This window comes from Pleurodeles waltl, chromosome 1_1, assembly GCF_031143425.1.
Source record: "Pleurodeles waltl isolate 20211129_DDA chromosome 1_1, aPleWal1.hap1.20221129, whole genome shotgun sequence".
In the NCBI taxonomy this organism is placed as follows: Eukaryota; Metazoa; Chordata; class Amphibia; order Caudata; family Salamandridae; genus Pleurodeles; species Pleurodeles waltl.
Window position 1 is genome coordinate 767,096,524 of NC_090436.1, and position 26,502 is coordinate 767,123,025.

Sequence of the window (26,502 nt, forward strand, 5' to 3'; positions counted from 1 at the left end):
ACAAACTCAACATGGAAGGAGGGTACACATCTGGCCATTTCATTGTGACTAGGCAAACCTTAAGTGGTTTCTATCATCAGCAGGCGTGATATCATATAGTCCACAAAGAGAATTCCTCATCAATGACCTCAAAAGACATACACATGGCAGTACTGCTAAACACATCAACAGCTACAAACACATCACACACAATGAAGATTTAGCCAATCTTGAGGGAGAGTATCATGTATGGGTTCCAACACAACATCTTATTGTAGCACTTGTTGGCACACACGTTGCATTACGACCAGCACATGAAAACAAGCACAATGGTTTACACCTTACCTCCAAAATATCACAGTGCAAAACAGCACCAAATACCCACTATTGTCAGAACTCTGAAATGCCAAAATTAGGATGCCATGGTGAAGGAGAGTAGAAAGGAAAATTATCTGACAATTCATAGAGGTGCGAGATTTAAGACATTTAAGACAGAAAAATCATTGAGAACACAGTCTATTCCAATTGGAATGAGCAAATCAAAGCAACAAAAACCTATTCAACAGCTATCATTCCTTGCTCAACACCTTCAACCAAGATTAACAAGAACTTGCCCTCCATGATATTTCCCATCAACATACTCCTTCCATCATCACTACAACAGTAGGTGCACAATCCAAGTCATGACAGGTTAACAAAATACTTACACTCATGAGAAGAAGTTGCTGATAAGATCTTGACACAAGTCAGCTCCTTCCTACTCACCACTATCATCATCATTTGGCATTCCTTGAGACCTTAGAAGTGATTAGTAGCGCTTTAAAAATTACTGATTGATTGATTTCATGATCCTCACCCGGTGGCACTTCAGGCTCCCTGTCCTTTGCGATATAAGGGGTGATCCATCACAGGGCTAGGTTGTGGAGCATATAGCAGACCACAGTGATCTGTCAAACCTTCCTGGGAGAAAAGAAGAGGGCTCCTCCAGTTTAGTCCAGTTAGTAGAATCTGGCTTTCAGGAGTCAAAGGTCAGCTCCACTAGTAGCCTTGTCCTTCCATGGGCCTCATTGAAGTGGACTTCCCCTGGCACTGTTTGATTCCTCAGTGGAGCCAACAACCATGGCCTGTTGGGATAGGCTGAGTCTCGTAGACTGAAGACAGTCAGAGGTGCAGCAATACTACCTCACATCACCCACGCAAAGTTAGCTCACATCATACTTACTAAAAAGCCATGCCCTCTCCGGTTAGAGTTGTTACATCAGCTCGGGTACGGTGCTGTTCCGCATGACAAAGGAATCATGGGCAGATCCAGGTAAGTAGGCACATATGTTGGAAATGTACAGATCAGCCAAGCAGACAACTTGGATGTTGATCGAGTGGAAATTCTCCCTGTTGCGGTACACTTGCTACCTGTTATGTGGTGGTACTAAGACAACATGGGTGCTAGCAATTGCTCCCACAATATGTGGGATCCGTGCAACTCCATAGAATCCAGCCTTTACATCAGCTAAGTCCTCATATCTGTCCAGGTGTCGCATCGGTACTGAAAGCACATCTATTAGCACACAACAGAACATTAATTGTGTCATATCACCACAGTTTGCCGTGGTGTATTGAAAGGAACCTGTTGCCAGGAGATCCAATACTGCCAGCACTTTCACTATTGGTGTTACATAAGAAAGATTTGTGTTTTATGGCAGAAGATCAGGCTCCAACTGATGACATATGTCCAGTATGGTATGCATATTCAATCAAAACCTGCAGATGATGTCCCTTTATACCACTGTGTGAAGGTCTGGGAATGGGCGGTACATAGGAGGCCGTCATCCTCTCTTTCTTACAGGGTACCTAGGTGTGAATTGGAAACAGTTTGTTACAGCTGCTCACAATGCCCACAGTGTCCACAGTAATGTATGTAAATAGTAAGTGAAATATCAAGTTCCAGTAAATAATACTTTTGGATTTTCGAGAAGACATTTTCATCTAAATTGTATATTGTGCTATATCCAGTAACAATCTCCATTGATGTCCTTGCATGTCATTACTACATTGATGGCCAAAATGTGTTACACTAATGTTTATTTTCAAAAATCATATTTTCCATATACTTGGGAATGGGGAGGATACCGTAGAGGACGGTGTACAGTGCACCACGCTAATCAAGCCAACAAGCAAACTAATACACCAGACACATAAGTGGCTTAATTAAAATCCTTCTCAAAAGTAATTTACAGGATTACAGATGTAACCCCTCATTTATAGTGGTGGTGATGCAGTCTCCATTACAGCATTATCAGCTACTAAAATGATGGCTGACTGACCTCGTATATTGGACATTGCCGGCGGAATTTGAGTGCGCAGTACGCAGATGAGTGCACAATGGACACAACCATAGGCTACCATTGTTGATTGTGGTGTACTCTGCTTGTCGTCCTGTGGGTCCACCACACATTCATTCTTACACGTGAGACACATTAGTATATTCTTCTGTGGATCCAGGGGGGTGATACACCTGACCCCACAAGTAGGTCCCAGCACCAAAGTTGATGGGAAGAGAATACTAGCTTTTTGTGCTGCAGATAAGCCAGGGTCCTGGCTCCTACCTCCTTCCTAACAGGCACAGACAGGCTTGCCTTTGGGGTGCCTTAAGCGTGTACAGATCATCGATGCACCCTTTACCCTCATCCAGCACATTGGAAAAACAACCAGTACGCTCCTTGCTCTCCTTCGTGGCCACTGCAACACCCAAAATGGCAGCCATGAAAAGAAAACAACACTGAAGGATCTAACAGGCACTGCAGGAAGGAGACAGACATTTTGCCTGGCTAATGATCGTGACCCATACATAAAAGATCCATGTTAAAAACCAACAAAACTGGCATAAAAGATTGATTTTACAGTCCCCCAATCAATGTCCACCATTATGTGCTCAGTTATGTGGCTGTCTGTGAGGTGACAACACAACACGTACTGTGAGCTGAAAAAGAAACAAAACAGTGCCAACTAGGAGAGAAATTAGTTAATTACTTTTGAAAAAATATGTACGGAATGTAATTAAAAAAGTAATTATTGTTAGAATCAATATAAATTATTTTTTTTAGATTTATTTGTACTATCAGTACAAGTGATAGATTCCTCATACTAAAATGAACGGCTGAGCAAATATAAATCTCTAAAAATTCACTAATATTTTCTGAAGTAAAAAAATAAAGATTTTTTCCCACAGGACTTTTACAATATTGAAAACGTGCCTATCTTCATTTCCTGTAACAAATGCTAGTGAAATAAACAAATGAAATGAGTTCAAAATTAAATAATCCTATAGCACACAAATTTGTTTTCAGAAATATTTCAATAAGAAAGAAGAACATGTTGCTTCATAGATTTCTACAATACACCTGGACAATAAGACAGTATTTTTCAAAATAAGTTAACTACATTTAAAATGATCTCTAATACCACCATTGTTCTTAGGATCTAACAGTAGTTACACATTTCTTCCACAGGACTAACAATTTTCCTTTTAAAAGCAGGCACAGAAGTAATGCATGACAATACTATTAAAAACAAAACAATTTCCCCCAACAATTATTTTCTATTTCTTTCCAGATAAAAGGAAGACCTAAACAAAATTGCCTTTAAAAAAAAATCAAAGGAAATGGTAAGTGGAAAAAAGTAATAAACTGTATGAATTAATATGAAACAAAGTTAACAGTGAAATCACAAAAACAATGTACAATATATATTTTTTTTGTTTGTAATTAATACAAAATGAGGTAATATATTATTGAAACATGCTGGGTACCTTAATGGTAAGGAGAGACGCGCTGAACCAAGGGCTCATTGCAGATGGGTTGACTACTTCTCAAATTGTTCCGAAGGCAGAACGGTCACTCTTGGAAATATTTATTGAGCAAACAAGTGATCATAACCACTCTTCCTCTGCAACATAATTTGAATTAAGAGGAAATGTCCCTCAAATTAAAGCATTAGGAGCAACCTTCATTGAGCCTGGTAGAACATTTAGGATGTGACCATGGAGCTCCCGTCATGCTCCGTGGCTAGCCACTGATGCAGAGGGAAGGACGGGCACTGGAGCTTGGACGCTCTGTGCTCCAGCCGCGGCATTTCCCGATCGCCGAAAATTCACTGAGCCGCTGAAAACGCTGTGAAGGGGTTTCCCCCCCCCTCCTCCTTGCCGCGAAGCGTATTTGACATCGGAAGATGTCAGAAGAGATCTGAGGGCTGCCTCCTCGTTTATAGAACTCGAGTTGTCAGCAGAAAAGTTTCTCAGATGCCCGATCCTGCCAAGCCCCACTGTAGGAGTCCAGATCAGTGTAAAAGATAAGGGAGGTGACAGAGGGGCTTGGGGGCTCTATACATAGGTGGCAGTCTTGCTTATTGGAAAGGATCAAATGGTGCCTGATTAAAAAATATATATATATATTTTCATGCAGATCAAAGTATGACTATTTGAAGCCCTACTAAAGTATTTCAGCTTCTCTCAGTGCTTTCAGCAGTCTATGCTTCACATGTTCAGTATACCAATGTATTCTAAAGCTGCTTGCTAAAGGTTACTAACCCCAGATATACAGTACACACTGCCTCTGATGCATTCTGGTTTGTGCGGAGCATTCTCCAGTCAGAGCCAGAGTCAGCTGCGCAGGGAGGGCAAAAATTATTTTTAAAAAAATCTCATGCCAGGACAAGGGCAGGGAGCAACATTCACAATGCGTTGATCTCCACATCAATTTCAGGGCAAAGGACGCCCTGCTTCAAGGGCTGCCAAAATAACACGGAGTGTTAAAGCAAAGCACCTGACTCCCTCTGATAGTCATATGAACATGGAATCATCTCTAAACACTGCCCCTCTGCTAACCACTAACTCAACTCTCAGCACTACCCTGACTCACAACTCACCACCTTCTATGATCAACATGACGGACATGCGTCTTGGTTCTGATTCTTTGCCTGAGGAGGTCAGGGAGCTGGACCCGGACTCGAATCTGGAGTCAGTTAATAAAGTCTGCTTACTTCTGAATCAATCAACGCTTAGCTCTAACTGTGAGGTTAATTGCAAAAAAACTCAGGATGCAGGCTCAGCATCTAAGCTGCTATATCCCCTGTTTAGCGGTGGAGTGGGGAGGGGCCCAAAAGATGTTACTCCTGCACTAACTGATTACTCCATCTCTGCCCCCCAGGTAGACAGTTCCTACCCTGATGCTCTTTGCAATCCAGTACATATCGTTTGGATTAATACTGCAATGGGGTCCTCTGTGAATTCCATAGTAAATGAAACCCCCCAGCCACTCAAGATCAGCTGAACTTACAAGCTGGGCACCTGTCTCAGATTCTTAGAGACAAGGCAAACACTGGCACCCCGCTGAAAATTTGCTCATTAAGATTCTAAGTGAACTCAAGACTCTGAAAGTCTTGCAAGACGAAGCAAACCAGAGAACAGAATCACAATTACATTTAATTTGTAGTAATATACAGCAACTCAACTCATGTATCAAAGAGGTAGAGCAGTGAATATCCGATCTGGAAAATACATGCTCTTCTTTGGAGCTGTCAGTGGCAAAATGTCAAGCAGATCTTTTAGACTTACAGATTTGGCTAGATGATGCTGAGAACCGCTCACGTAGATCTAATCTGAGATTTAGGGAAGGCCCTGAAGGACGCGAACATAGGTAGACTGTCACAGACTTAATCACTGATCTTATCTTACATCATGTTCTCTCAGAACCAACAGATAAACTTTTAGATCTTACTATCATGCAAGCCCATCGGGTACCTGCAGTACAGCCACCCAATGCAAAATACCCTTGAACTATTCTTGCAAACTTTGGTGACTTTCGCATTAAGGAACGTATCCTTCAGCAAGTAATCAAGAGTTAAATACACCAGATCCCCGGCGATTATGCTTTTAAAAAATTTTCAGATATGTCAGTGGCTACTGTGCATCGGAGGAGAGAATTGAAGGGGATGATCCCCGCATTTCAAAAAGCCAGGGCTCCGGCAGGACTAGCGCAACAATCTAAACGTAACAGTTTTTTTTCGGGGACATTTAAATTTAGTTCACACAATCGATGCTGCTAAGACTCTTTTGCATTCGATTAAAAACTCTGATCGATCAGGTCGAGGGGGGAGGGGAAAAAACAGAATTGAAGGAGGGGTCCTCACTATGCACTGAGAGGGGTGAATTCATTTGGGAATGGGTGATTCCGCAGAGTGTGAACACAGCGCACCATTTTTTGGCACTTACATTCCAGTCCCTTTGCCGTCTATGGCAACCAGGGGCCATGTCAAGGCACCCGATTAGGGAAAAAGGGTTCAGGGGTGGGGAGTGGTCCCAGATCACTCAGACAGGAGGGCCCAAGGTATTGGCCACCTACGAGGGGGGTGGGGTGTTCAGGGGGATGGGTGGGGGAGGCAGCAAGAGGTACAAGATCCTTTTTTACTGTACTAAAAAGTAGCTATGTGCAATGCAGAAGACTAGGTCCAGAAAGCAGATGACACCATCTGATGCAGTCCAAGGTCAAAACGTTTTGGCGGTTTCAGATCACTCAATATTTAGGCAACCTATTATAAGAATCCAAAGGCAAGGTTGAACTCCTCATTAAAAGTAGTCTCTTGGAACGTCAATGGGCTAAATAATCAAAGGAAAAGGAGTGCAATTGAAGAGAGGATAAATGCTCTAAACCCCTCTGTTATTCTACTACAAGAAACTCATAGTCCATAAAATAAGTAGCGGGCTTTAACATTTTCAAAAGATTTGTTGATGTTAAGGTGGTTGCCGCAGTCCCAGCCGCTCACAGAGGTGTGGCATTTTTTTGGCTTGAGATCTTGGGGCTCGGGTGCTTGAATTTTTTAGTGACCCTGAAGGGCGATGTTGCTGGGTGCACTTCATAATCATTAAATTAAGATTTACTTTTGTCACCTTCTATGCACCTTTGATAGATGATCCGGCCACTTATGTGGAACTGTTTCAATCTCTTTGGAAACTTCCAGGTAAAATCATTATTGGTAGTGATTTAAATTTTCTTCAGGATCCATTCATGGACATTACTCTTAAGGGTAAAGGACAGGGAAGACCCTAATGCATACCGTCCAATTTCTTTGTTAAATACGGACTATGAAATTATCACAAAACTTTTGGCCAATAGGCTTAATGTGGTTGTGGCTATACTGGTGCACCCTGACCAGAATGGGTTTATTGCTGGTCAACAACATGCTACTAATGCACACTATTTAGCCGAAGCACTTGACTATTTTGCTTCTAACAAAATTGCGGCCCTCATTCTTTTACTAGATGCAGAAAAAGCGTTCCATTTAGTTGTATGGGATACACTGTTTGAAATATTGTCCAGATACAAGGTGCCCTCCCAGGTTTCTACGTTAATTCAAAGGCTATATCAAAGCTCTGAAACCAACATCATAATTAATTCTGCTTGCATTGGTCAGCTTCAAGTTCAACATGGGACTCGTCAAGGGTGCCCCCTATTCCCTGTTCTCTTTGCTCTCTTCATTGAACCCTTAGCGATTAAAAGCAGACAAAATAATCAGATTCATTCCCCGCTGAAGTCAATGGGGAAGATTAAACTCTACGCTAATTATAATATTATGTTTTTAGATGAAGAGCAATCCTTCCAGGAGGAGGTTCTTAAGTTGTTTTATGAATTTGAGCAAATTGGTGGCTACAAGATTAACATGAGTAAGACCGATGTTATTCTTTGTGGCTGTTCCTCTATTAGACTGCTCCCCAAATTAATGCATTGTATGAATAATAGGATGAATAGATATCTTGGGAATCATTTTTCATCCGCTATAGGAGATCTGTATGATCACAATTACGTTTCCTTGCTCTTGAAAACCCAGGCCCTGCTTGCACGCTGGGGGTCTTACCCTCTCTATTCATGGCCGAATTGCATTGATTAAAATGTTTATACTGCCATTATTTAACTTCCTGTTTTTGGCGATCCCTTGCGTATTAACATCTTTATTTTTCAAGAAATTAGATTCCATGTTCTGCTCTTTATTTGGCAAAATCAGAAGGCGCATGCTGTGTTAAGTACATTATATGCTGATAGAGAAAAGGGGGGGATTAGCGTTACCAAACTTCAAAGATTATTATTTTGCTTTTTTTGTACTTTATTTGATGAATTTCAAAGCCAACCAACCCACGGCTGCCTATTTACTTAAGATTTTTGCGAATTAAGCTGCAGTGAGCAAGATAGTAGGAATCCTGCACTGTTGGTGAAATCCACAAGAAAAGTTGGATACAAGATTCTTAAATGGCTCAGTAGAAGAAAATCGGATTTTTTTAGAAGCTATTCAATCCTATATTTGCACTTTCTCACTCCTCTTACACAGTTTACGCTACGTTCTGGTTCTCAGGTCAATTCAGAGATAGCGAGGAGATGGTACTATGCAGGATTTAGGAAGATAGGGGACTATCACATCAATGATAACTTGGGACCGCTCTCAAATATTTAGACGGTTGTCCAAAATGATTTCCTTCTGGTGGGATCCTATAGTATTATGCTCCATAGTTTGAGGGACCTGGATATCAATCTAATTTTCAATACACAGATATTAGTTGCCAAACTGCCAGACCCTCCTGGGGTAAGGTGAGCTGGTGAATGGAGAAGGTTACTCCTAGAGCAAGAAAAGACTGATCTCTGGGCAAAGAAGGCGAGAAAATGGGATCGCCAAGAGGGCCTTGATCTGTCAAGGGAGTGCTGGGAGGAGATCAATCATTTAAATTTTACAGTACTGCGAGGCGCGAATGTGCATTGTATGATATTTTTTAGTAAATGGTTATTATATCGTACCTCGCAAGCCTTATCCCGAATGGTGCCCAGCTGTCTTGATCTCTGTTTTCGTTGTAAGGCAGCAGGTGTGTCTAGCTGGACACATGTGATTGGCACTTGTCCACTTATCCAGGAATACTGGAGTGGAGTATTTAAGATATTAACAACTATTGTTCAGATCCCTGTAATTCCCAGTATCTGGCTGGTGGGCCTCGTCTATGACTCTGGGGCAAGGCTTCCACCAAGGTGGGACAAACTAGTTTTATTGCCACTGCAGTTGCTAGATCTCTCTTGTTAAGAAACTGGCGCTCCGACAAACTCCGTCTTCTGAAGAGTGGCTGAATAAAATGGTGCAGGTCAGAAATCAGCAAATGAGGTATGCTAGGAGGGTGGGCGGTGGTAAAAAGTTCTCTCAGATTTGGGGTGAACTTTTTCAAGACAACCATGCATAATTACCTTCAGGTTTAATAATAAAAATAAATCAGGATCGTTATTTAGCTTGATGGTATTCACCTGGTGTTATCCTATTGGAAATGATTGGAAAGGATGTCTAAGATAAAGTATGTAATTAAAAAGGCTTTTTTGTTATCTTGTTGGATCTTGATAAAAATCCATTAAAAAAAAAAAAAGAGCATGGTAGTTCACTGCTCGGGGAGGTAGCCAAAAAACCCTATGCATGTTATAGGATGTGTGCCCACTATTTCAAATTTAAAAAGAATGATTCGTAGAAAAAAGAGTAATGTGCAACCGCACAACCAAAAGTATACAGTCATATTAACATTCCCCCCAGCGCTAACCAAATTCTACAAACATAAATCGTTTTGTCTCTATGATAACAGAGATACTCAAAACAAAATAATAATATTTGAAACTTTACATACTACTGTAACATTAGAGGGCAGTGATGATGAATAGGATGTTCAAAACAATTTCCCATCTTTTCTTGCACAGAGATACACAATTCATCGTAATACAAATAAAACTTCAAAACCTCTAATTTATGCTTTGATGTCAAAGAAACTCTCCTTTATGTACACTGAATGTGTATCTATTATAAAAGGAAAAAAACAATTACCAACGTATCAGAAAAAGAATAATTGACTGTGGAATAATCAATGATCACAGTAATTAAAAAATGTATACTGATACACAAATTCAAAGATGTTGTTTCACTTTTCCCAAGCATGTAGGAAAAAGATTCACAAAACATCCTTTTGAGTTTAAAAATATACTGCATTATAATGTGTGCCTCCTGAACATGTTGATGAATTCTCAAAATCAGTATTTCAGACAATCTTTCACAAAATCACCAGAAATCATTATTACTTAATCATGTTGAAGAAACCATCACTGATTTTTTAGAAACAGTCTGGGTTGCAGAAGAAATGGTGGAACTGTCACTCAACCTGTTTAGAGGAGGTGTAAAAATTAACAATGCCAAAGGGGGATGCCATAACTCATTTAGTAGTTCAAAATGGAAATTCATTCCAACTCTTCCAGTGTCCTGGAAATTTTGAAGAAGCTGCAGTGTTTATATGCAGCTATATTAGGTTTAGCAGTTAGTCTGTTGCCTAGCATTGTTCAAATTAAAATAATGAGAAAGTCCTTTAAAAAGTTCAACAATTTTCAGTGTTTGCTGGAACACACTACCTGGAAAACATTGCAGACATACTATATTACTAACACTCCAAACAAATAAAACACTAAAAAACATTACTCCCATGCCTTAACAAACAATAAAATAATAACTGACATACCTTTATTTGGTCAGTACCTAAATAAAATTCAAACTAGTTTTAGTATTCTATAAAACCAAGTAAAAACTTTACTCAAAGTGCATTCCATAATATGGCCTAAAATTATGACTCACCGGAAGTAGTTTTCCTTTTCAGGACTTGATAATTTTAAATTTGCTCAACAATACCTTAAGGCAAACCAACCAAATACCCTTAAGGAAAAAAAACATCCTGAACCTGTTGCTCGAATTGCTAAAAAAACGTAACCAAGCATTGTTCTTTTGTTTTCCAAAAGTGAGAAAAAAATGAAACCATATCAATTCTTGCAAAATTTAAAAATCCTTAAAAACGTAAAATGTATATTTTGACGAAAAACACCTTTAGATTGAGTAATACATCCACTGTTACAAATAATATAAGTTTACAAATAAACTAAATTCTGCTTGCTAAAAGAATTCAAAGAAGGGTGGTGAAAAAGCCCAGATTTTTTAAAACTAGTGATTTAAAAAAAAAAAAATATATATATATATATATATATATATATATATATATATATATATATATCAAAAACGAAGTTGTCCTCATGTGAAAGCGCACTCCCAACAGGTTATATAAACGGGAACAAAAAGCAAAGCCAGCAACTCACAGTGAATTCTTTAAGCAGTTTCATTATTCCAGGCCTTAAATTATAAAATCATCTCTGGACACGTGTTTCTAGGTCAATCCTTTCTTCAGCAGAGAAAAATATAAAAGTGTTTCACCCTCATAGGTGCAGCCAGTGCTGTAAGTGTTCCAGGCATTTCTTTCCAACTGAAAAGACCGGCATGGCTTCAGCTTGTCTAATTACAGGCACCTGATTAGTCTCTCTATATATATGTGTCTTCTGGCTGAGTGTACCCTCAAGCAGCCAATATAAGGAATAATTCAGCAAAGACATTCAAATAAAAAAATAATATCCCTGTCCTGTTGCTGTACTCCTCCCTTAAAATCTTCTTATTAAAAACATACCTTCAGTAGTATATGTAATGTAAAACAATAATGTTATTACCTGGCTAGAGCTGCTGTACTTCTCCAACCTTGAGTGTGATGATCTGCCAACTAACAACAGATGCAAAACTATCAGCAACATCAAAATAATACAGCTGTGGTTATAATAAAGAAAATTGATTATTTATCCCTTCATCATTAAGAATTTGTATTAAAGACATATTTATATATGATAATATTGTTGGTGTTAAATAAGCTTTTGTTAAGGAAGAAGGTACATAAAAGTGCCAGGCAGATAAACATATTTAAACATGAAATCCATAGAAATGGTAAGAATGTAAAAGGAACTAAAGCTGTTTAAAATTTTATATATTTCATTAGGAGGTAAGGAGGGGGAGATAACAGGAGATATGAACCAACTATTGAAGGCAAACTAGCAATATATAATAAGCATTTACAACAAATATGAACAAATAAAGAAAAGGGTTGAAAGGTACAATCCAATTGAAAAAATACAATTGAAAGAAAATACACTTTATGGAGGTTGAAAGGTTTCTGAATGCATATAATTAACATGTTGTCTAGCAGCTTTATCTAAGAACTTTGTGAATGATAACCAATATAAATCTCTATTAAAGTGAGGCATACAAGAGGAGGCAAAGTCTACATCTAATCTATGATAATGACAACCACCAAGCTTTAAAAGAGATATTAGATGAACATTTCCAATTAATAATCATTTTTTGAAAAGCTAACATGAGGTCAAATATTCCTTTTTTCATGTGAACTTAACTGGACAACACTTGATAGATTTCCTAGAAAAAGTAACATCGATGACATATGGCAGTATACCTTAAAAATTATTTTAAAGTTGGGCCAAACTTTCTTCCAAAAGGAAGTTGTAGAAGGGCATGAGAACAGAAGGTGCATCAAGTCTCCCAAGGGTAACCACATGACCAACATGCTTTGTTACTTGTTTTACAGAAATCGACTATAGATATAGAAGTATAAAATAACCTATAATACAGAAAGAACATGGATTGAGTAGTAGTGGCTGTTCCAGACATTTTTTATATTCTAGATCAAATTTTATTCCAAAAGCAGATGGCCCAAGCATATCCCAAATCAACTTCCCAACTGAGTTCTATCTTGGTTTTACCTCAAGGGAGATCTGGGGTACAACATATTGGTAGATAGGGGAAGCGTTAGAAATAATAGCAAGTAGAGTTAAGAGTGAGATGTCAGATGAAGGAGAGGGAGACTCTAATGGGAGTGAATAAAAAATTTCAATAATTATTCTTATAAGAATAGAAACCTTGACCCAAAATGAGCGTGAGCATTTAAATGCTGCTTGGAATTGAAGGAAACAGCAGGGATTAATACCCTCAAATAAGTCTCTAACTCATATTATGCCTCTTTTTCTCCAAGATTTCCAATACTCAGGTCTAATATTAATAGTAATAGGATGATTATACCAGAGAGGAGACTGCAATAAGAACTCCCTCAATGAAATATGTGATGGATAATAAGGCATGAATAATAAACATGTACGTTTAAATAGTGGTACTTTGATTAAAAAAGGGAAGACTTCTTTAGGAAGGAACATGCAAGTAAGGAGTGTTCAATGTTAAGCCATAGAGGTATATATGAAGTAGAAGATATGAGAAGTCATGTAGAGGCCTATTTAAAACTGAAAGCATTTGTGGTAATTCAGAAAGTTTGGAAACTTAGCACCACCTATTGTATTAGAATTCTTACGTACCGATGGGAAAATTCAAGTTTTTTGTTATTCCCGAAAAATGTGGAATGATGGGAATCTGTTTTCTTAAAATATGTAAGAGGAATGTATAAAGGGACCATGGAAAGAATATATAACAAAATAGGTATAATCACAGGGCCTGAATCACAAAGGTAAACTTAGGTGGTCATTTTGACCTCGGTGGTCTTTTACAAAGATCGCCGAGGGAAAGCTGTGCGGAAGACCGCCAGTGGTGGCGGTTTGCCGCTTGGCTTATTATGACCGTTGGCAGCTCTCTGTCCTTTTACGGACGGAGAGCCACCAACAGCCATACTGGCGGGCGGCGGGGAAGTGGAGGTTGCTCCACCTCCACCGCCACGCCAACAGTACCCCGTCCAGTGAATCACATCCTGTGATTCGGCGTGGCGGTGTTCTGTTGGCGGTGTGGTGTCGGCGGAGCAGCCCCCATGGCTCCCGTCCCCTCCCGGAGGATCGTCGAACCAGGTAGGTGGTGGATTGCTTTGGTGTGATATGGGATAAGGCTCAAGCTGGTGACACCATTCACTTTTCTGTTTGCCTATTCTACAGGACAATGTCTGGCAGGGCCCTTCCTTCCATGGTCTATGGGGCTGTACCTTGGTATGTGTACTTTGACTCCAAATGAGTCAGTCATTCTTGGCTATGAAAGTCCAGACATTTCAACAACCTATCTGTTCTACATTGCAATAAAATGTTTGGTGTGACCAGACACTTGTAGCAAAGTGTTTGTGTATGTTGGTAGTAACCCTTAGCAAGACACTGTGCCTGTAACATATCTCTCCTTGCATTAGTATCCTGCATCTTCCTCATTGGCTTCACATGGTCTTACATCGCTACATAGCAAAATGTGGAACAGAAGCAAGCAGACAATGACTTTGTGATAGGTGAATTCATTGTGCAGAATGTAAATTGGGGCATGGTAGAGCAGAAAAGTGAAGGGGTCAGTCATGGTGGTTGAAATCAATGAAGCAGATGCCACAACATTGGAATTCCAGTGTACTCTTCCCATTGGAAATGGAAAGTGGTTTATGAACAGTCAACAGAGTGAGTATGTGGCACACAAGTATGTGGCACACAAAGAAGCTAATTTTTGAAGAGGTTACTTTCAGGCAGCAGCGGGTGTCTTGCCATCTGTACCTCCTGGGTTCTTAGCTGGACATCCACGCTTGCATGGGGGATCTGCTTCTACAGAGGCAGGGGTGTCTAGGGCAGGTTCTTCCCATAACAGGGCCTCCTTTCCAGTGGCTGGCACCAATGAAAGACCTGGTGTAGATGTACCAAAGAAAGGGGTAGAGTGTAGTTGTTGATCCCTGCTCAGGGTGGTGTTAATGTCCCTCAGCACCCCTCTTACGGAGGCCATGTTTGTATTGTGAACCTCCCACTGCTCATGAATTTCCAGGTGGCAGCCCAACTGCAGCTGCTTCATTTCCTGGAGTTCAGAAAGTATATATGGCCCATCACGCCTTGGGACTCCAAGACATGGCTGATGGTGTTCTGGCCAATAGCAGCCCCAGTGGCCTCGCCCCACTGGCCTACAGCATCCCTCCCATTCACCCTACCCCCACAGCCCTGACCCATTGCCACACAGGGTACTGTCTCCCACTGGGCCCTCAACCATCATTGCCAGAGATGTTGTTTTGCAACTAGCATCCTGATCTGGAGGGCATGAGATGGTTATGACTGTGCTAGGGACGAAGGTTGGGGGGCACATGGTTGCGCATGATGTAGAAGCAACCAGGATGAGAGGTATTGCTGTGGCCACAGTGAGGCTTACTGCTAGTGTCTGACCAGGATGCCCAGATGGGCCAGGACAGCCCTCCACGTCCAGATGTCCAGGAGTGTCCTCATCACTGAGGGCTTCATCCACAGGGATAATTGCAGTCTCTTCAGTTGTCCCTGTATGGCCAGTTGCAGCTCGACCTGTTGATGTGAAAGAAATAATCTTCCTGGCTGTATTGTGACATCTACCTCTAAAACTTTACAGTGACATTTTGAAAAGACCCTGTACATGTTTGATCTGTGGGTAATCTTCTTGTGACAGGTACACATGGTATTGGTTGTATTGACATGAAATTTGTAGAGCATGCTGTTGGAGTCAGGTACATAGGGCCAATTGAGATTTGTATTCTGGTTACTCCCTGTACTTCCCACCATTTTCCATATGGTATTCTCCTGTGGGAGTGAACTTCAATTGGGATTTCACAGTGTTAGAAATGGGGTCTCTAGTTGTCAGTCAGTTTACACCCTGTCCAAGTAGGAGCCCTCACTCTAATCAGGTTGAGGGAGTCACACTCCTAAGATAACCCCTGCTCACCCCCGTGGTAGCTTGGCACGAGAAGTCAGGCTTATCTCAAAGGCAATGTATTAAGTATTTGTTCTGACACACCATAATACAGTGAAAACACTACAATTGAACACCACACCAGTTTACAAAAATAGCTAATGTTTATGTAAGTAAAACAAGAACAAAATGACAAACAATCCAACATCACAAGCAAAGATATGAGTTTTAAAAGATTAAATCCAAAACACGCTGGTTCCAACTGGGGCTAGCACGACATTGTGATGGAGTCATTCCCAACAGTCCGATGCGACTCGCGAGGGAGTGCTGCGCCAGTAACGGAGTCGCACAGAGCCCAGGTACAGTACCAAAGAAATGAGGCAGAGTCAAAGACGTGGCATGGAGGTAGGGAGGTGAGGCATCACTGGGGCCAATGCGGTGCCTGTTCCATACTGCTATGCAGGAGGTGAGGCATAGGTTCCTTACTGCTATGCAGGGGAGAGGAGGCATTGGTTTCTTATGGAGGCAGCGGAGGTGAGGCAGCATTGGTGGCGAGGCTTTGGTTCCTTTCAATCCAGCGGGGATGATGAGTCCTGTAGGTCAAGACACAATGATGTGACTTTGCAGTGTTGCGGTCATACCATGGGGCCACAGACACCACAGCGGAGTCGGGTATCTCGGACATTGGTGACATGCCACTTGGGACTCGATGTTGTTGAATACCAGAGGTGCTGCTGCAGCATTGGGCCTGCAGTGTTAGTCACATCATCACACTTTAGCAGGACCCAGGTTTCAGGTACAGGTAGTGGTGCAGAGCCGGGCAGCGACACGGGATCCGGAGTCATCTGGAGTCAATGTGCCTGGCTCTTCTTGTTTTTCTGCCAAACATCACTTACAAGGACCATGAACTGGAGTGGCCACCTCTTGGCAAGTCAGGGTCCTCAGCAAGAGAAAACAGGAGCCGGCAGGTGAAGTCTTTGATGTCCCTGGGACTTCTTAACAGGAGGCAAGCTCAGTCCAAGCCCTTGGAGACACCTCACAAGCAGGATATGCAGCAAAGTCAAGTCTTTTTCTCCTTCAAAGAAGCAGCAGCCATTGTAGGCCAACCCAGCAAAGCACAAATAGCAAAGGGGAAGTACTCTTCCTCTCAGCTCTTCAGCTCTTCTCCTTGGCAGAGTCTCCTCTTGATCCAGAAGTGTTCTAAAAGTCTGGGGTTTTGGGTCCAATACTTATACTCATTCTTGCCTCTGAAGTAGGCAATTTCAAAGGAAAGTTTTTGTAGTGCACAATACCGTGCCTTTCCTACCCTGGTCCCAGACACATATTCAGGTGCAAGTGTCAGCTCCTCCCACCACTCTAGCCTTGGAAGACCCATCAGGCAATGCAGGGCACACCTCAGCTCCCTTTGTGTGACTGTCTCAAGTGAATTCACAACCAGCCTAACTGTCATCCTGACTCAGATGTGTGTTCCACAGCCAGGGAGAGGCACAGAATTGTTAAGCAAGAAAATGTCCACTTACTACAAGTGGCATTTACAAACACAAAATTTAAAACCCATCTTTACTAAAAGATGAATTTCTAAATTGTGAGTTCAAAGACCCAAACGTCAATTTCTGTCTGCTCCCAATGGGAAATTACAACTGAAAGACATTTCAAGGCTATCCCCATGTTTGCATGCTCAGCAGACAGTGCACATTTCAAGGCCGCTGGGCAGGGAAACCCCTGCACTTGCTCTCTGCCACACTTTTCATGGTGGTGAAACCAGTATGAAAAGGCTGGCGGAGAGCAAGGCTGTAATCAGCAGGGCAGCGCTGAGGTCTTCGCCACCCTGGACATTAGAACCAGGACTGCTGTCAGCCCATCAGAATCTTGGATCCTGGCTGGGATAGCAGAAGGTTGGCGTGTTTGCCTACCAACCTTGTAATGGGGCAGGCTGACCACCACAACCACGGCGGTCCAACCACCACCACAAGTCCACCAGACTCACAAAGAGACCCAAAATCTCTATCTATTCAATTTGGGATGTGCCGGGACCAAATCCAGGTGTGCGATAACTGGGATGTGATCAGAAATAACAATAACTATCAGCTCGATAGTAGAAGAAATTAGATTTTGTGCCAATGATTTACTAAGAAAAGGATGATATAAATGTGAGAGGTACCCATGTTGGGGGGAATAAAAAGAAAACTCTTTTGCAGTAGGATCACATAATCCCCATGCATCCAGTAGGTGATTTTGTTGAACAGTAGAGTGAAATTCTTTGTGAGTTTTATAGGTAATCAATCTGACCTGATATTGGCAATTTATAAATGGCTCTATAATATGGTTGCAATCACTTCCTAGAATGAAAACTTCATCTTTATATTGGAGACATTTCTTAGATTTATCAGGCCAGAATAAATAAACTGGCTGGGTCAGATTATAAATATTAAAAACAGTAAATGGAATGTTGTTGATAAGTAACTTGACAATCAGCCAGCTACCATCAGAGTCATTTTCTTGAGTGAGAACAGCACATTTTAACTTTTTGTTGCATAAAATGTTTACACCATATTTTAATTATAAGTAGGAGACACAAAAACTGAACCCACCCAATTGCTTTTAAGCTTTAAGGCTCCCTTCTCTGTAAGGTGAGTTTCTTGTGGAAGTACAAAAGCTTGATTATAGGAAGCTGAGTAGAATAACATTTTCTGCCTCTCAATGGAGTTTAAAAAGCTTTTACATTCCACAATACAACACTGAATCTAATAAATGATGACATAGATATAAAACTACACAGTTAATAATATTGATGAGGTGAAATAAAGAAAAGGGAGTATACAGTGAGGTAATTGGAATACGAGTTAATGATTAAAAGGTAAGAAAAGGATAAGGGCAGGTAGGAAAGAATTAAAAGGGAAATTAACAGATATTACAAACGAAGACAATACATGTCAGAGCTGATAACTGACAATAAGTGCCTTATTAGAGAACAAGAAGGAGAAAGGGGTTTTGAATGAACAAGAAGCAACACACAACACTGGAACATTACATACAATGACATGAAACAGGCATTATAAAAGTCTTGATTAAATGCAAGAGAAATAAAGAAAATATGATATGAACAAATAATAAACAGTCAACATTTAACATCTTGCATATAAGTCAATATAGAGTTAGAGATACAATAAAACATTGCATAACCATCAACGTGAGGAAGAGAGAACAGAAATGTCCATTGAGAACGTCGAGTGAGGGTTATTAAACTCTGTAAGTTTAGGTGGATCTTCAAAAGAGGAAGTATTATTTTGAGATATGAGTTTGAATGTACATAAATAAAATAGACTATAGCCGTCATCCAGAGTTCGCAACACAGGACGAAGATCAAGAAAGTTCTTCCATCATTTGGCCATAGCTGTGGATACATCCTGAGAAAGAAAAATGTTGGCACCCAACCACATAATTTTCTTTTTTGATTTGACTGTACTTAGTACTTTCAACAGGTTTGTGAATTCTAAAAATAAAATTATCACTCCTTGAGGTTTGGTTGGAGCAGCTAAACAAGTTAGGTGGGGACCCAATCTGTAAATATACTGGATTTTTAGAATGATGGACAAAGGTAAGTCTAGAAGTTTCAGCAGGAACAAGGTAAAGAAAGAAACAGGATTGTCGCCTTCGATACCTTTAGGAAGACCATATATATGTAGGTTATTGGGCCTATTTCTGTTCTCCAGGTCCTCTGTGTTCTTTTTCAACAATATGACCTCTTTTTCCAGAATTGCTATTTTAGTAGATTCATCCTGTATGTCACTAACACATTGCTCTACCAGTGTTATCCTAGACTCCATATGTGACAGTATAACATCAAGGGTTTGAATGTGACTATTAGTTTCTTCAATAAATGGCCTTAAGGCTCAAATTCCCTCTACTACCATTTCAAAAGATACAGGAGACACATATTTTTAAGGAGAAGGAGGGTCTTTCTTGAGCCTTATAATGGCAGAAGAGGGTGAGTGTGATTCGATGAAGTGAGAGCTGAGGTTGTTGAGTGAGGAATGCTAGAGTGAGCCATGTTGAGAGAGACAATTGACCCATGCATTAAATGTACTGTAGAAAGAAGTTAGATCCCGATATGGCAATAGGATGGGCTTTGCTTGACTGTAAAAAACAATTTAAATCTGCCCATATATAACTCAACTTTATGCAGGAAAGCGAATGAGAAACAGGGTCGAGAGAACTCAGTGAACAGAGCTAACAGCTCTCTCTGGTTCTAGATTTGGAATATGTAGTCATAGACAGACTATAGGTCTGGCAGAGTTATAAATAATGTGCTGCCATGAGAGTACTACAGAAAAATATAAGTGGCAGAAAGGAGGACATTAAATTGCCGAAATTGAGGTTGAATTCGAAGAAATAACTTCTGAAAGGTACATTTGTTCATGCAGCGTGAATAGCTCAAAATTTATTGAAGCGCTGTAGTAAAAGTCCGAATGGTGATGGCAACTGTGAATGTGATGCCATTTGCTCATGTGCTTCAGAATGCCGTTGGTCTAGGATTAAATCAGGCAGGTAGTGTTCTACTGCTGAAAGAGTGTTGTTTCATGAAGAGAGCGTAGAGGGAACCACAATTATTAAATCAGTGGTTCCAGCGTGGTGCGAAGCTCTGCACTTAGGCGGCCATCTTGAGCTGCAACCTAGCCATACACCCTGATGATGCTCTTGTCATATTAGAATACACCAACTATGACATTCATTTAAAAAAAAATCAACAATAATCTAGTGATAATAAATAACCACCTCCAAATATTAACACAAACAAATATATAAATACATGCTAAACTCAACCTCTTAAACCCTTATAACCTGCTTTAGATCCAAAACAGTGCATTTTTCTTAAAAACTAATTTGATCCACTGATTAAATGCATACAGTCAAAAAATGTGAGGTCAAACCCCAAAAACAATTACACATAAACTAAAATACCTTCCCAACCGTTATCCCCTAAAATCCTAATATCCTAATCCTAAAAAAATCTGTTTATAGTACAATAAATATTATTTGCGAAAATACAAATAATTAACACCCACACACCAAAATAAATACTTACATCCCAAAGTAAATTACTGAAAAATTAAAACATCTTCACCCTTCTGTCCTATAGCACTAACATCCTACTCCTAATTAAATAAAACAATCATTATATAAAAAATTATACAATTTTAATACAAAAAACCTAAGTAAATAACTTCCATGACATAAAAGTGAATACCCGCCCCCAAAATAATTATCCATATATGAAAACACTCCCCACAATTATCCTTTATAACACTGCATCCCATATCTACAGAAAAATATACAAATTTCTAATGGAAAAACACTTTTTTAATTAAACACATTTTGTTAGTAAACTAAACAAACACATTATTGCCCACTTCCCGAATGTAAATGCCTATACTCCAAAAATAATTACTCTTATATTTAAACACTGACTACCCTTATTTCCTATAACCCTGACAATTCGTTCTTTATTAAAAAAGTATAAAAATGTATTATTATTACTAAAAAACTGTGATGTATCACACTTTCAAAAATATTTAAAAAACTATAAATAATTACTCATACCCCAACAAACATAAATATATATACCAAAAACCTAAACACATTTTTTATACTGACAAACCTTGTATAATACTGTTTCTATATTATTTGTGTGGGGGGGCAGTAAACATCCAGCCTCCTAACTCACCAATCCCTTCAAAAATAGTTACCTCATTTCCACTTTTATGGGAGGTAAACCCATCTCAGATCAATGCCATTAAATCAATCCCTTTTAAGATGCTCCAAAAAAACAAATAATACCATATTTCCTTCACTACGGTAGAAGGAGGGGGTCACATCCCAAACCCTCCGTTAACCCACTCTCTCTAACTATATGCATCGTTGTCCAATTGTTTGAGTGGGGCAAGCCCCCAAAACGCTTTAAAACCATAAAGTACCCCACACATTGATTGAAGTGTTCAAGTTTTTTTTTAACAAAACTCTCATGATTAAATATCTAAACCTTAAACTTGATCACCTATTTATGTAAAAATTCCCCCAACCTAAGCTTATATATAACTCCAGCATTGTATTTCAAATTAAAAATATAGAAGTGCATTTTTTATGTATTGACTTTTTTAATAAAAAGCCTAAAGAATTAACATCCACGACCCAAAAATAAATGCAGGCACCCTAAAATACTTACCCATATAATTAAACACTTCTGAACCTTATCCCTTATAATCTATCATCCACTCCTAAAAAATACAATTTAACAAAAATTATTAAACATTGATAGAAAATTAGAAACACACACCCAAAAAATACCCACACCCAAAAATAAATACCTATGTATTTAAACACTCCCAACCATTATCTCATCATCTCAGTGCCATAAAAACACAATTTTAATATGACTCAATATTTGTTTTTTACAAAAAATGTAAGGCTTCATAAGTACGTCAAAAATGAATTTCCCATACTTACCTATGCTAACCTACATACTCACCTAGATTTATGATAAACACATATAATGTAAAGACATGATTGATAAAGTCATGATTCGAACATGTATATGTGTGGTAACGACTGTATTTGTAAAAGATGCATGTGATAAATATTACATTGTAAAGGCTGTAAGCCCAAAGAGATCTACAACAACCACTTACATGTTGCCTAGTGTTGTTTCCCCATTAAACTATTTCTTAAATGCTCACTTATCCTCTTCTACCAAGGCGGTGTCTTGAAACCAGGTAGTGAATATAGCCAGAGCACACACATTGCCCAGTTCTCCAAAATACTCAATATGCAACTCATCCTAAGTCTAGTTCTCTCTTTAATGTATTGAATCCTGACAAGGGGGCAGATAGGAATCCACTGAATTGCATTGGTAGCCTTCAGGTTAACTGAAGAATGCATGCAAGCTGCTTGGATCTTGCAAATTCAATTGCCACCTTAACCATTGAGTTGGGTAGCAAATCTTAAGGAGTAAGAGTTCCAAACATAGGTCTTCATTACGAGTCCGGTGATGCGAGGACTGCCAGACCCGTGGTGGCAGTCAAACCTCTGTACTCCAGACAGTCTGACCTCCATATTACGACGTTGGCAGTCAAATTGCCAGGGGACCACAGTGCACGCCAGGAACATTGTTCTCAATGGGCTGATGGTGGTCTGACTCATGCTCAGCCACGTTGGTGCTAAGTTCAACACCACCATGCTGAACACAAGTCCCTTTTCCGCCAGCCTTTTCATGGCATTTCAACCCGACATGGGAAAGGCTGGTAGAAAGACTGTGCAGGGCCCCCCCTGCCCATCACTCTCGGAATGCACACTGTCTGCTTTGCTGAGAGTGCTGTAGTGCTTTAGGGAGCAGGAATCAATACCGTAACAATGTTCCCACCGGGCTGACCAATGGGAACATCATCATACAATCTTCCCACCAGTCAGCCAGTGGGAAGATTGTAATACACCGGGGAGTGAAGCAGCCAGGTTGACAGCCGCCTCATCCCCATGAGTTTGGCGGTCACAAGGGGGTGAACAGGGGTTATCTAAGCTGTGTATGTCCCTTGCCCGGACTAGAGTAAAGGTCCCCACTTGGACAGGGTGTAAACTGACTGCCAACTAGAGACCCCTTTAACAACAGAACTAATAAGCCTTTCCCTGGGACAAGAAAACCTCCCACCACTCTGAACCTCCCAACCCCATGCCTCTGGCCATGCCGTCTCACAAACAAGAATACCATATGTATACATAATTTGTACAGTCCTCCCACTATATCGCAGTCAGGAACATAGATGGCAGTCCAACAAGACCGCGACGGAGAGAGACAAACTCAGGGCTTCTCTTGAGAAATGTAAATTAGCTATTAAAAAAGCTAAATTAGAATACTTCTCTCGTATCATCAGAGAAGTACAGAACAAACCGGGGGAACTCTTGAAAGTGGTCCGAACTCTTACTCTTCCACCCCCTCCTCCCGGTCTGGAGAATTCCCCCCGTCTTCTGCCAAAGAGTTGCTGATTTTTTTAAGAACAAATTTGTCCAGCTGCCTGCTAATTTTGTACAACTTTCCCTGGAAAGGGATGGAGGTGAGCTGGAGGGAATCCCGCCCTCAGATTCCAAGCCCAAGCTGACTATCTTCTCTTCCTTATCGGCCAAAAGGATTACCAAACTATTGGCGAGAATCAAGACTTGGCTCACCTAACGACCCTTGACCCCTGTGGATTTTCAAGTTAGTGCCGGATTTGATTTTGATCACCTTGGAACCAGTGTACGCTGACATCCTGGGGAAAGGGAGTATTCCTGCTGCCTGGAAGGAACCCATTGTGATCACTCTTATTAAGAAACCTGGCAAGGAATCCAATGATTTAAAAAATCTACGACCAATCTCCCTCTTACCCACCATGGCCATGATCCTGGAAAGACACCTTAATATTGAATTTGGCTGATTTTCTACAGACCAATGGAGGATTTGATCCTTCCCAACACGGGTTCCGACAAGCCCATAGCACAGAATCCTGCCGACATCATCCGCCGAAGAGTGGATCAGGGGGAGGGCGCTATCCTTGTCCTTTTGGATCTCTCCAGGCATTTGACACGATATCCCCGCAATGGCTGATTCAGCATTTGCATCAGGCAGGAGTTAGAGATAGGGCATCTGACATTCTTAAGTCTTTTCTCACAAATAGATCAATCATAGTGTCCTGTGGGGATTACACTGCTATTCCATTTCAACTACTGTGCAGGGTACCTCAGGGGGCTTCGCTCAACCCGACCCTGTTTAATCTTTACGTGGCACCACTGGCCAGACTAGTGCGTTCATTCGGTTTTCAAAAAGTGTCGTATGCGAACACTCATCTCATTATTCCAGTCTCTCACAACTGGGAGGAGGTGGGGGGTAGATTCTATCAATGCATGAGAGAGGTCAGCAGCTGGAAGAGCAGCAATTGGCTCAAACTTAAAAGGGAAAAGACCGAAATCATTTTCTTCGGAGTAGATTCTAAGTTATGGAGCCCCCAATGGTGGCCAGAGCCCTGTAGTGGCTGCCCAGCCCCGCGCTTTAGGCCAGAAACTTGGGCATTGTATTCAACAGTACCCTTTCATTTGACAACAAGTTAACCAGATGGTTAAATGTTGCTATTGGGCATTAAGAATGCTTAAGAAAATTCTTCCATTCCTTCAGGGAGACCTGAAAATTGTGGTGGTCCTGGCACTGGTTATGTCGAAATAGGATTACTGCAATGCCTTAATGTTAAACATTAGCAATCTGCACTCCACAGGCTACAACTTATTCAGAATTCTGCAGCCCGTTTGGTCTTAGACCTTCCACGCTCCACATCAGCTAGTAGGAGCCTTAGACAACTCCATTGGCTTCCGGTGGAAAAACGGATTAAGTTTAAGACTCTTTGTTTAACTTATAAGGCCCACCATCATGATGGCTGCGATTATCTTAGATTGGTTTTGCAGCCCTGCCAGCCGACTTAGCTGCTTAGATCTTCATCTCAGCAGCTTATTTTGGTGCCTCGCTGTCATAGGGCGAGATAGGGGGATAAAGCCTTTTTGGTGGGGGCAGCCAGACTTTGGAACGCCCTCCCTCAGGCAATTAGGTAGACAGAGTCGTACCACTGTTTCATAAAGAAATTGAAAACCTGGCTATTCTCCCATTAGGGAGGCGGTGACCATGGAATGACCATGGAGACAAGTGTCCTTGTACTCTTACACTCGCCAGTTCTTCTCAGTGCTTCGATGCTACGGCCGGAATGTGCTTTACAAATGTTATACAATACAATACATGTTCAAGAACTCACAGAATATGCACAACTCAGGGAACAAGTAGCAATAATCACGCATACCATTAACTACAGGTAGTGGGGATTGTTCCGGGGTGTCTGGTTCTTTAAAACTATACATTAGTTGTTCCCAGGCTTGGACTCTATCAATACAATGTACCCTTTTCTCACCTCTCAAAATAGGACAACGCTTTTAAATGCTGCCCATTTAACAAGGTCGTCTTTCCATTTGGTCAGTCTAGGGACTCTAGCTGCCTTCGAATGCATAGGAATTTCTTGCTTTTCTAGAATCAATGCCATGTTTATAAATCTTGTAGTACTTTTACGTTTGTTTAGACACGGGAATCCCCCAAGCACACAGCTCACAGGGATACAGGATCACTCATTGGGTAATTTCAGAATTGCAGTGTACCGCCCTTTCTTAAAAAAAAGTCAGAGGCGGGCTGGTCCATTACATATGGAGAAAGTCAGAGTCCAGTCGCATCGGCCACTCAATAAAATGTATTGATTTTACCAGGGGTGAGGTAGGCCCTGTGCAAGATGTAAAAATGAATTCATTTGAATCTGGCATTCCTAGATACGGGAGAGGGATTGACAAGGATTGAGGACTATTCTGCGTCCTTAATTTGGAGCATTAAGTCCCCATTCAATTTCTCTTGCAATGTTACTAATGGTGTAATAGTTAGTCAGTAAATACTTTATTTCAGCTAAAAAGCTAATGGTAAACCAGAGTCATAAATCCATTGCATCTGTTTGGGTCCACATAGTAACTGGGTCTTTAAAGTACTAATTCTCAGTCTCAGTCTCCAAGCCCAGTGTAAATAGCAAGAAACTTGAAACATGATTGTTTCCTGCTTTTCACTTTTTAAGATTTGTAACATTATCTTGTATTGTCTCACACCCAATAATTTACATAGTAGAATTATCAATTTTTTCCATGGCTGGGCATATTGTTAACAAAAGAAGAAAAAATGAGCCACAGGTTTGTTGAGCACTAAGCAATGTGAGCAGGAAGATTGATCGCTGAATTCTTTTCCCCAACTTGCATTTCAGGACTTTGGGGGAACAACCCCACATCTGAACAAAAAATATAGTTGTTTTGCTTGGAGGGGAGTAATTCTGTCAA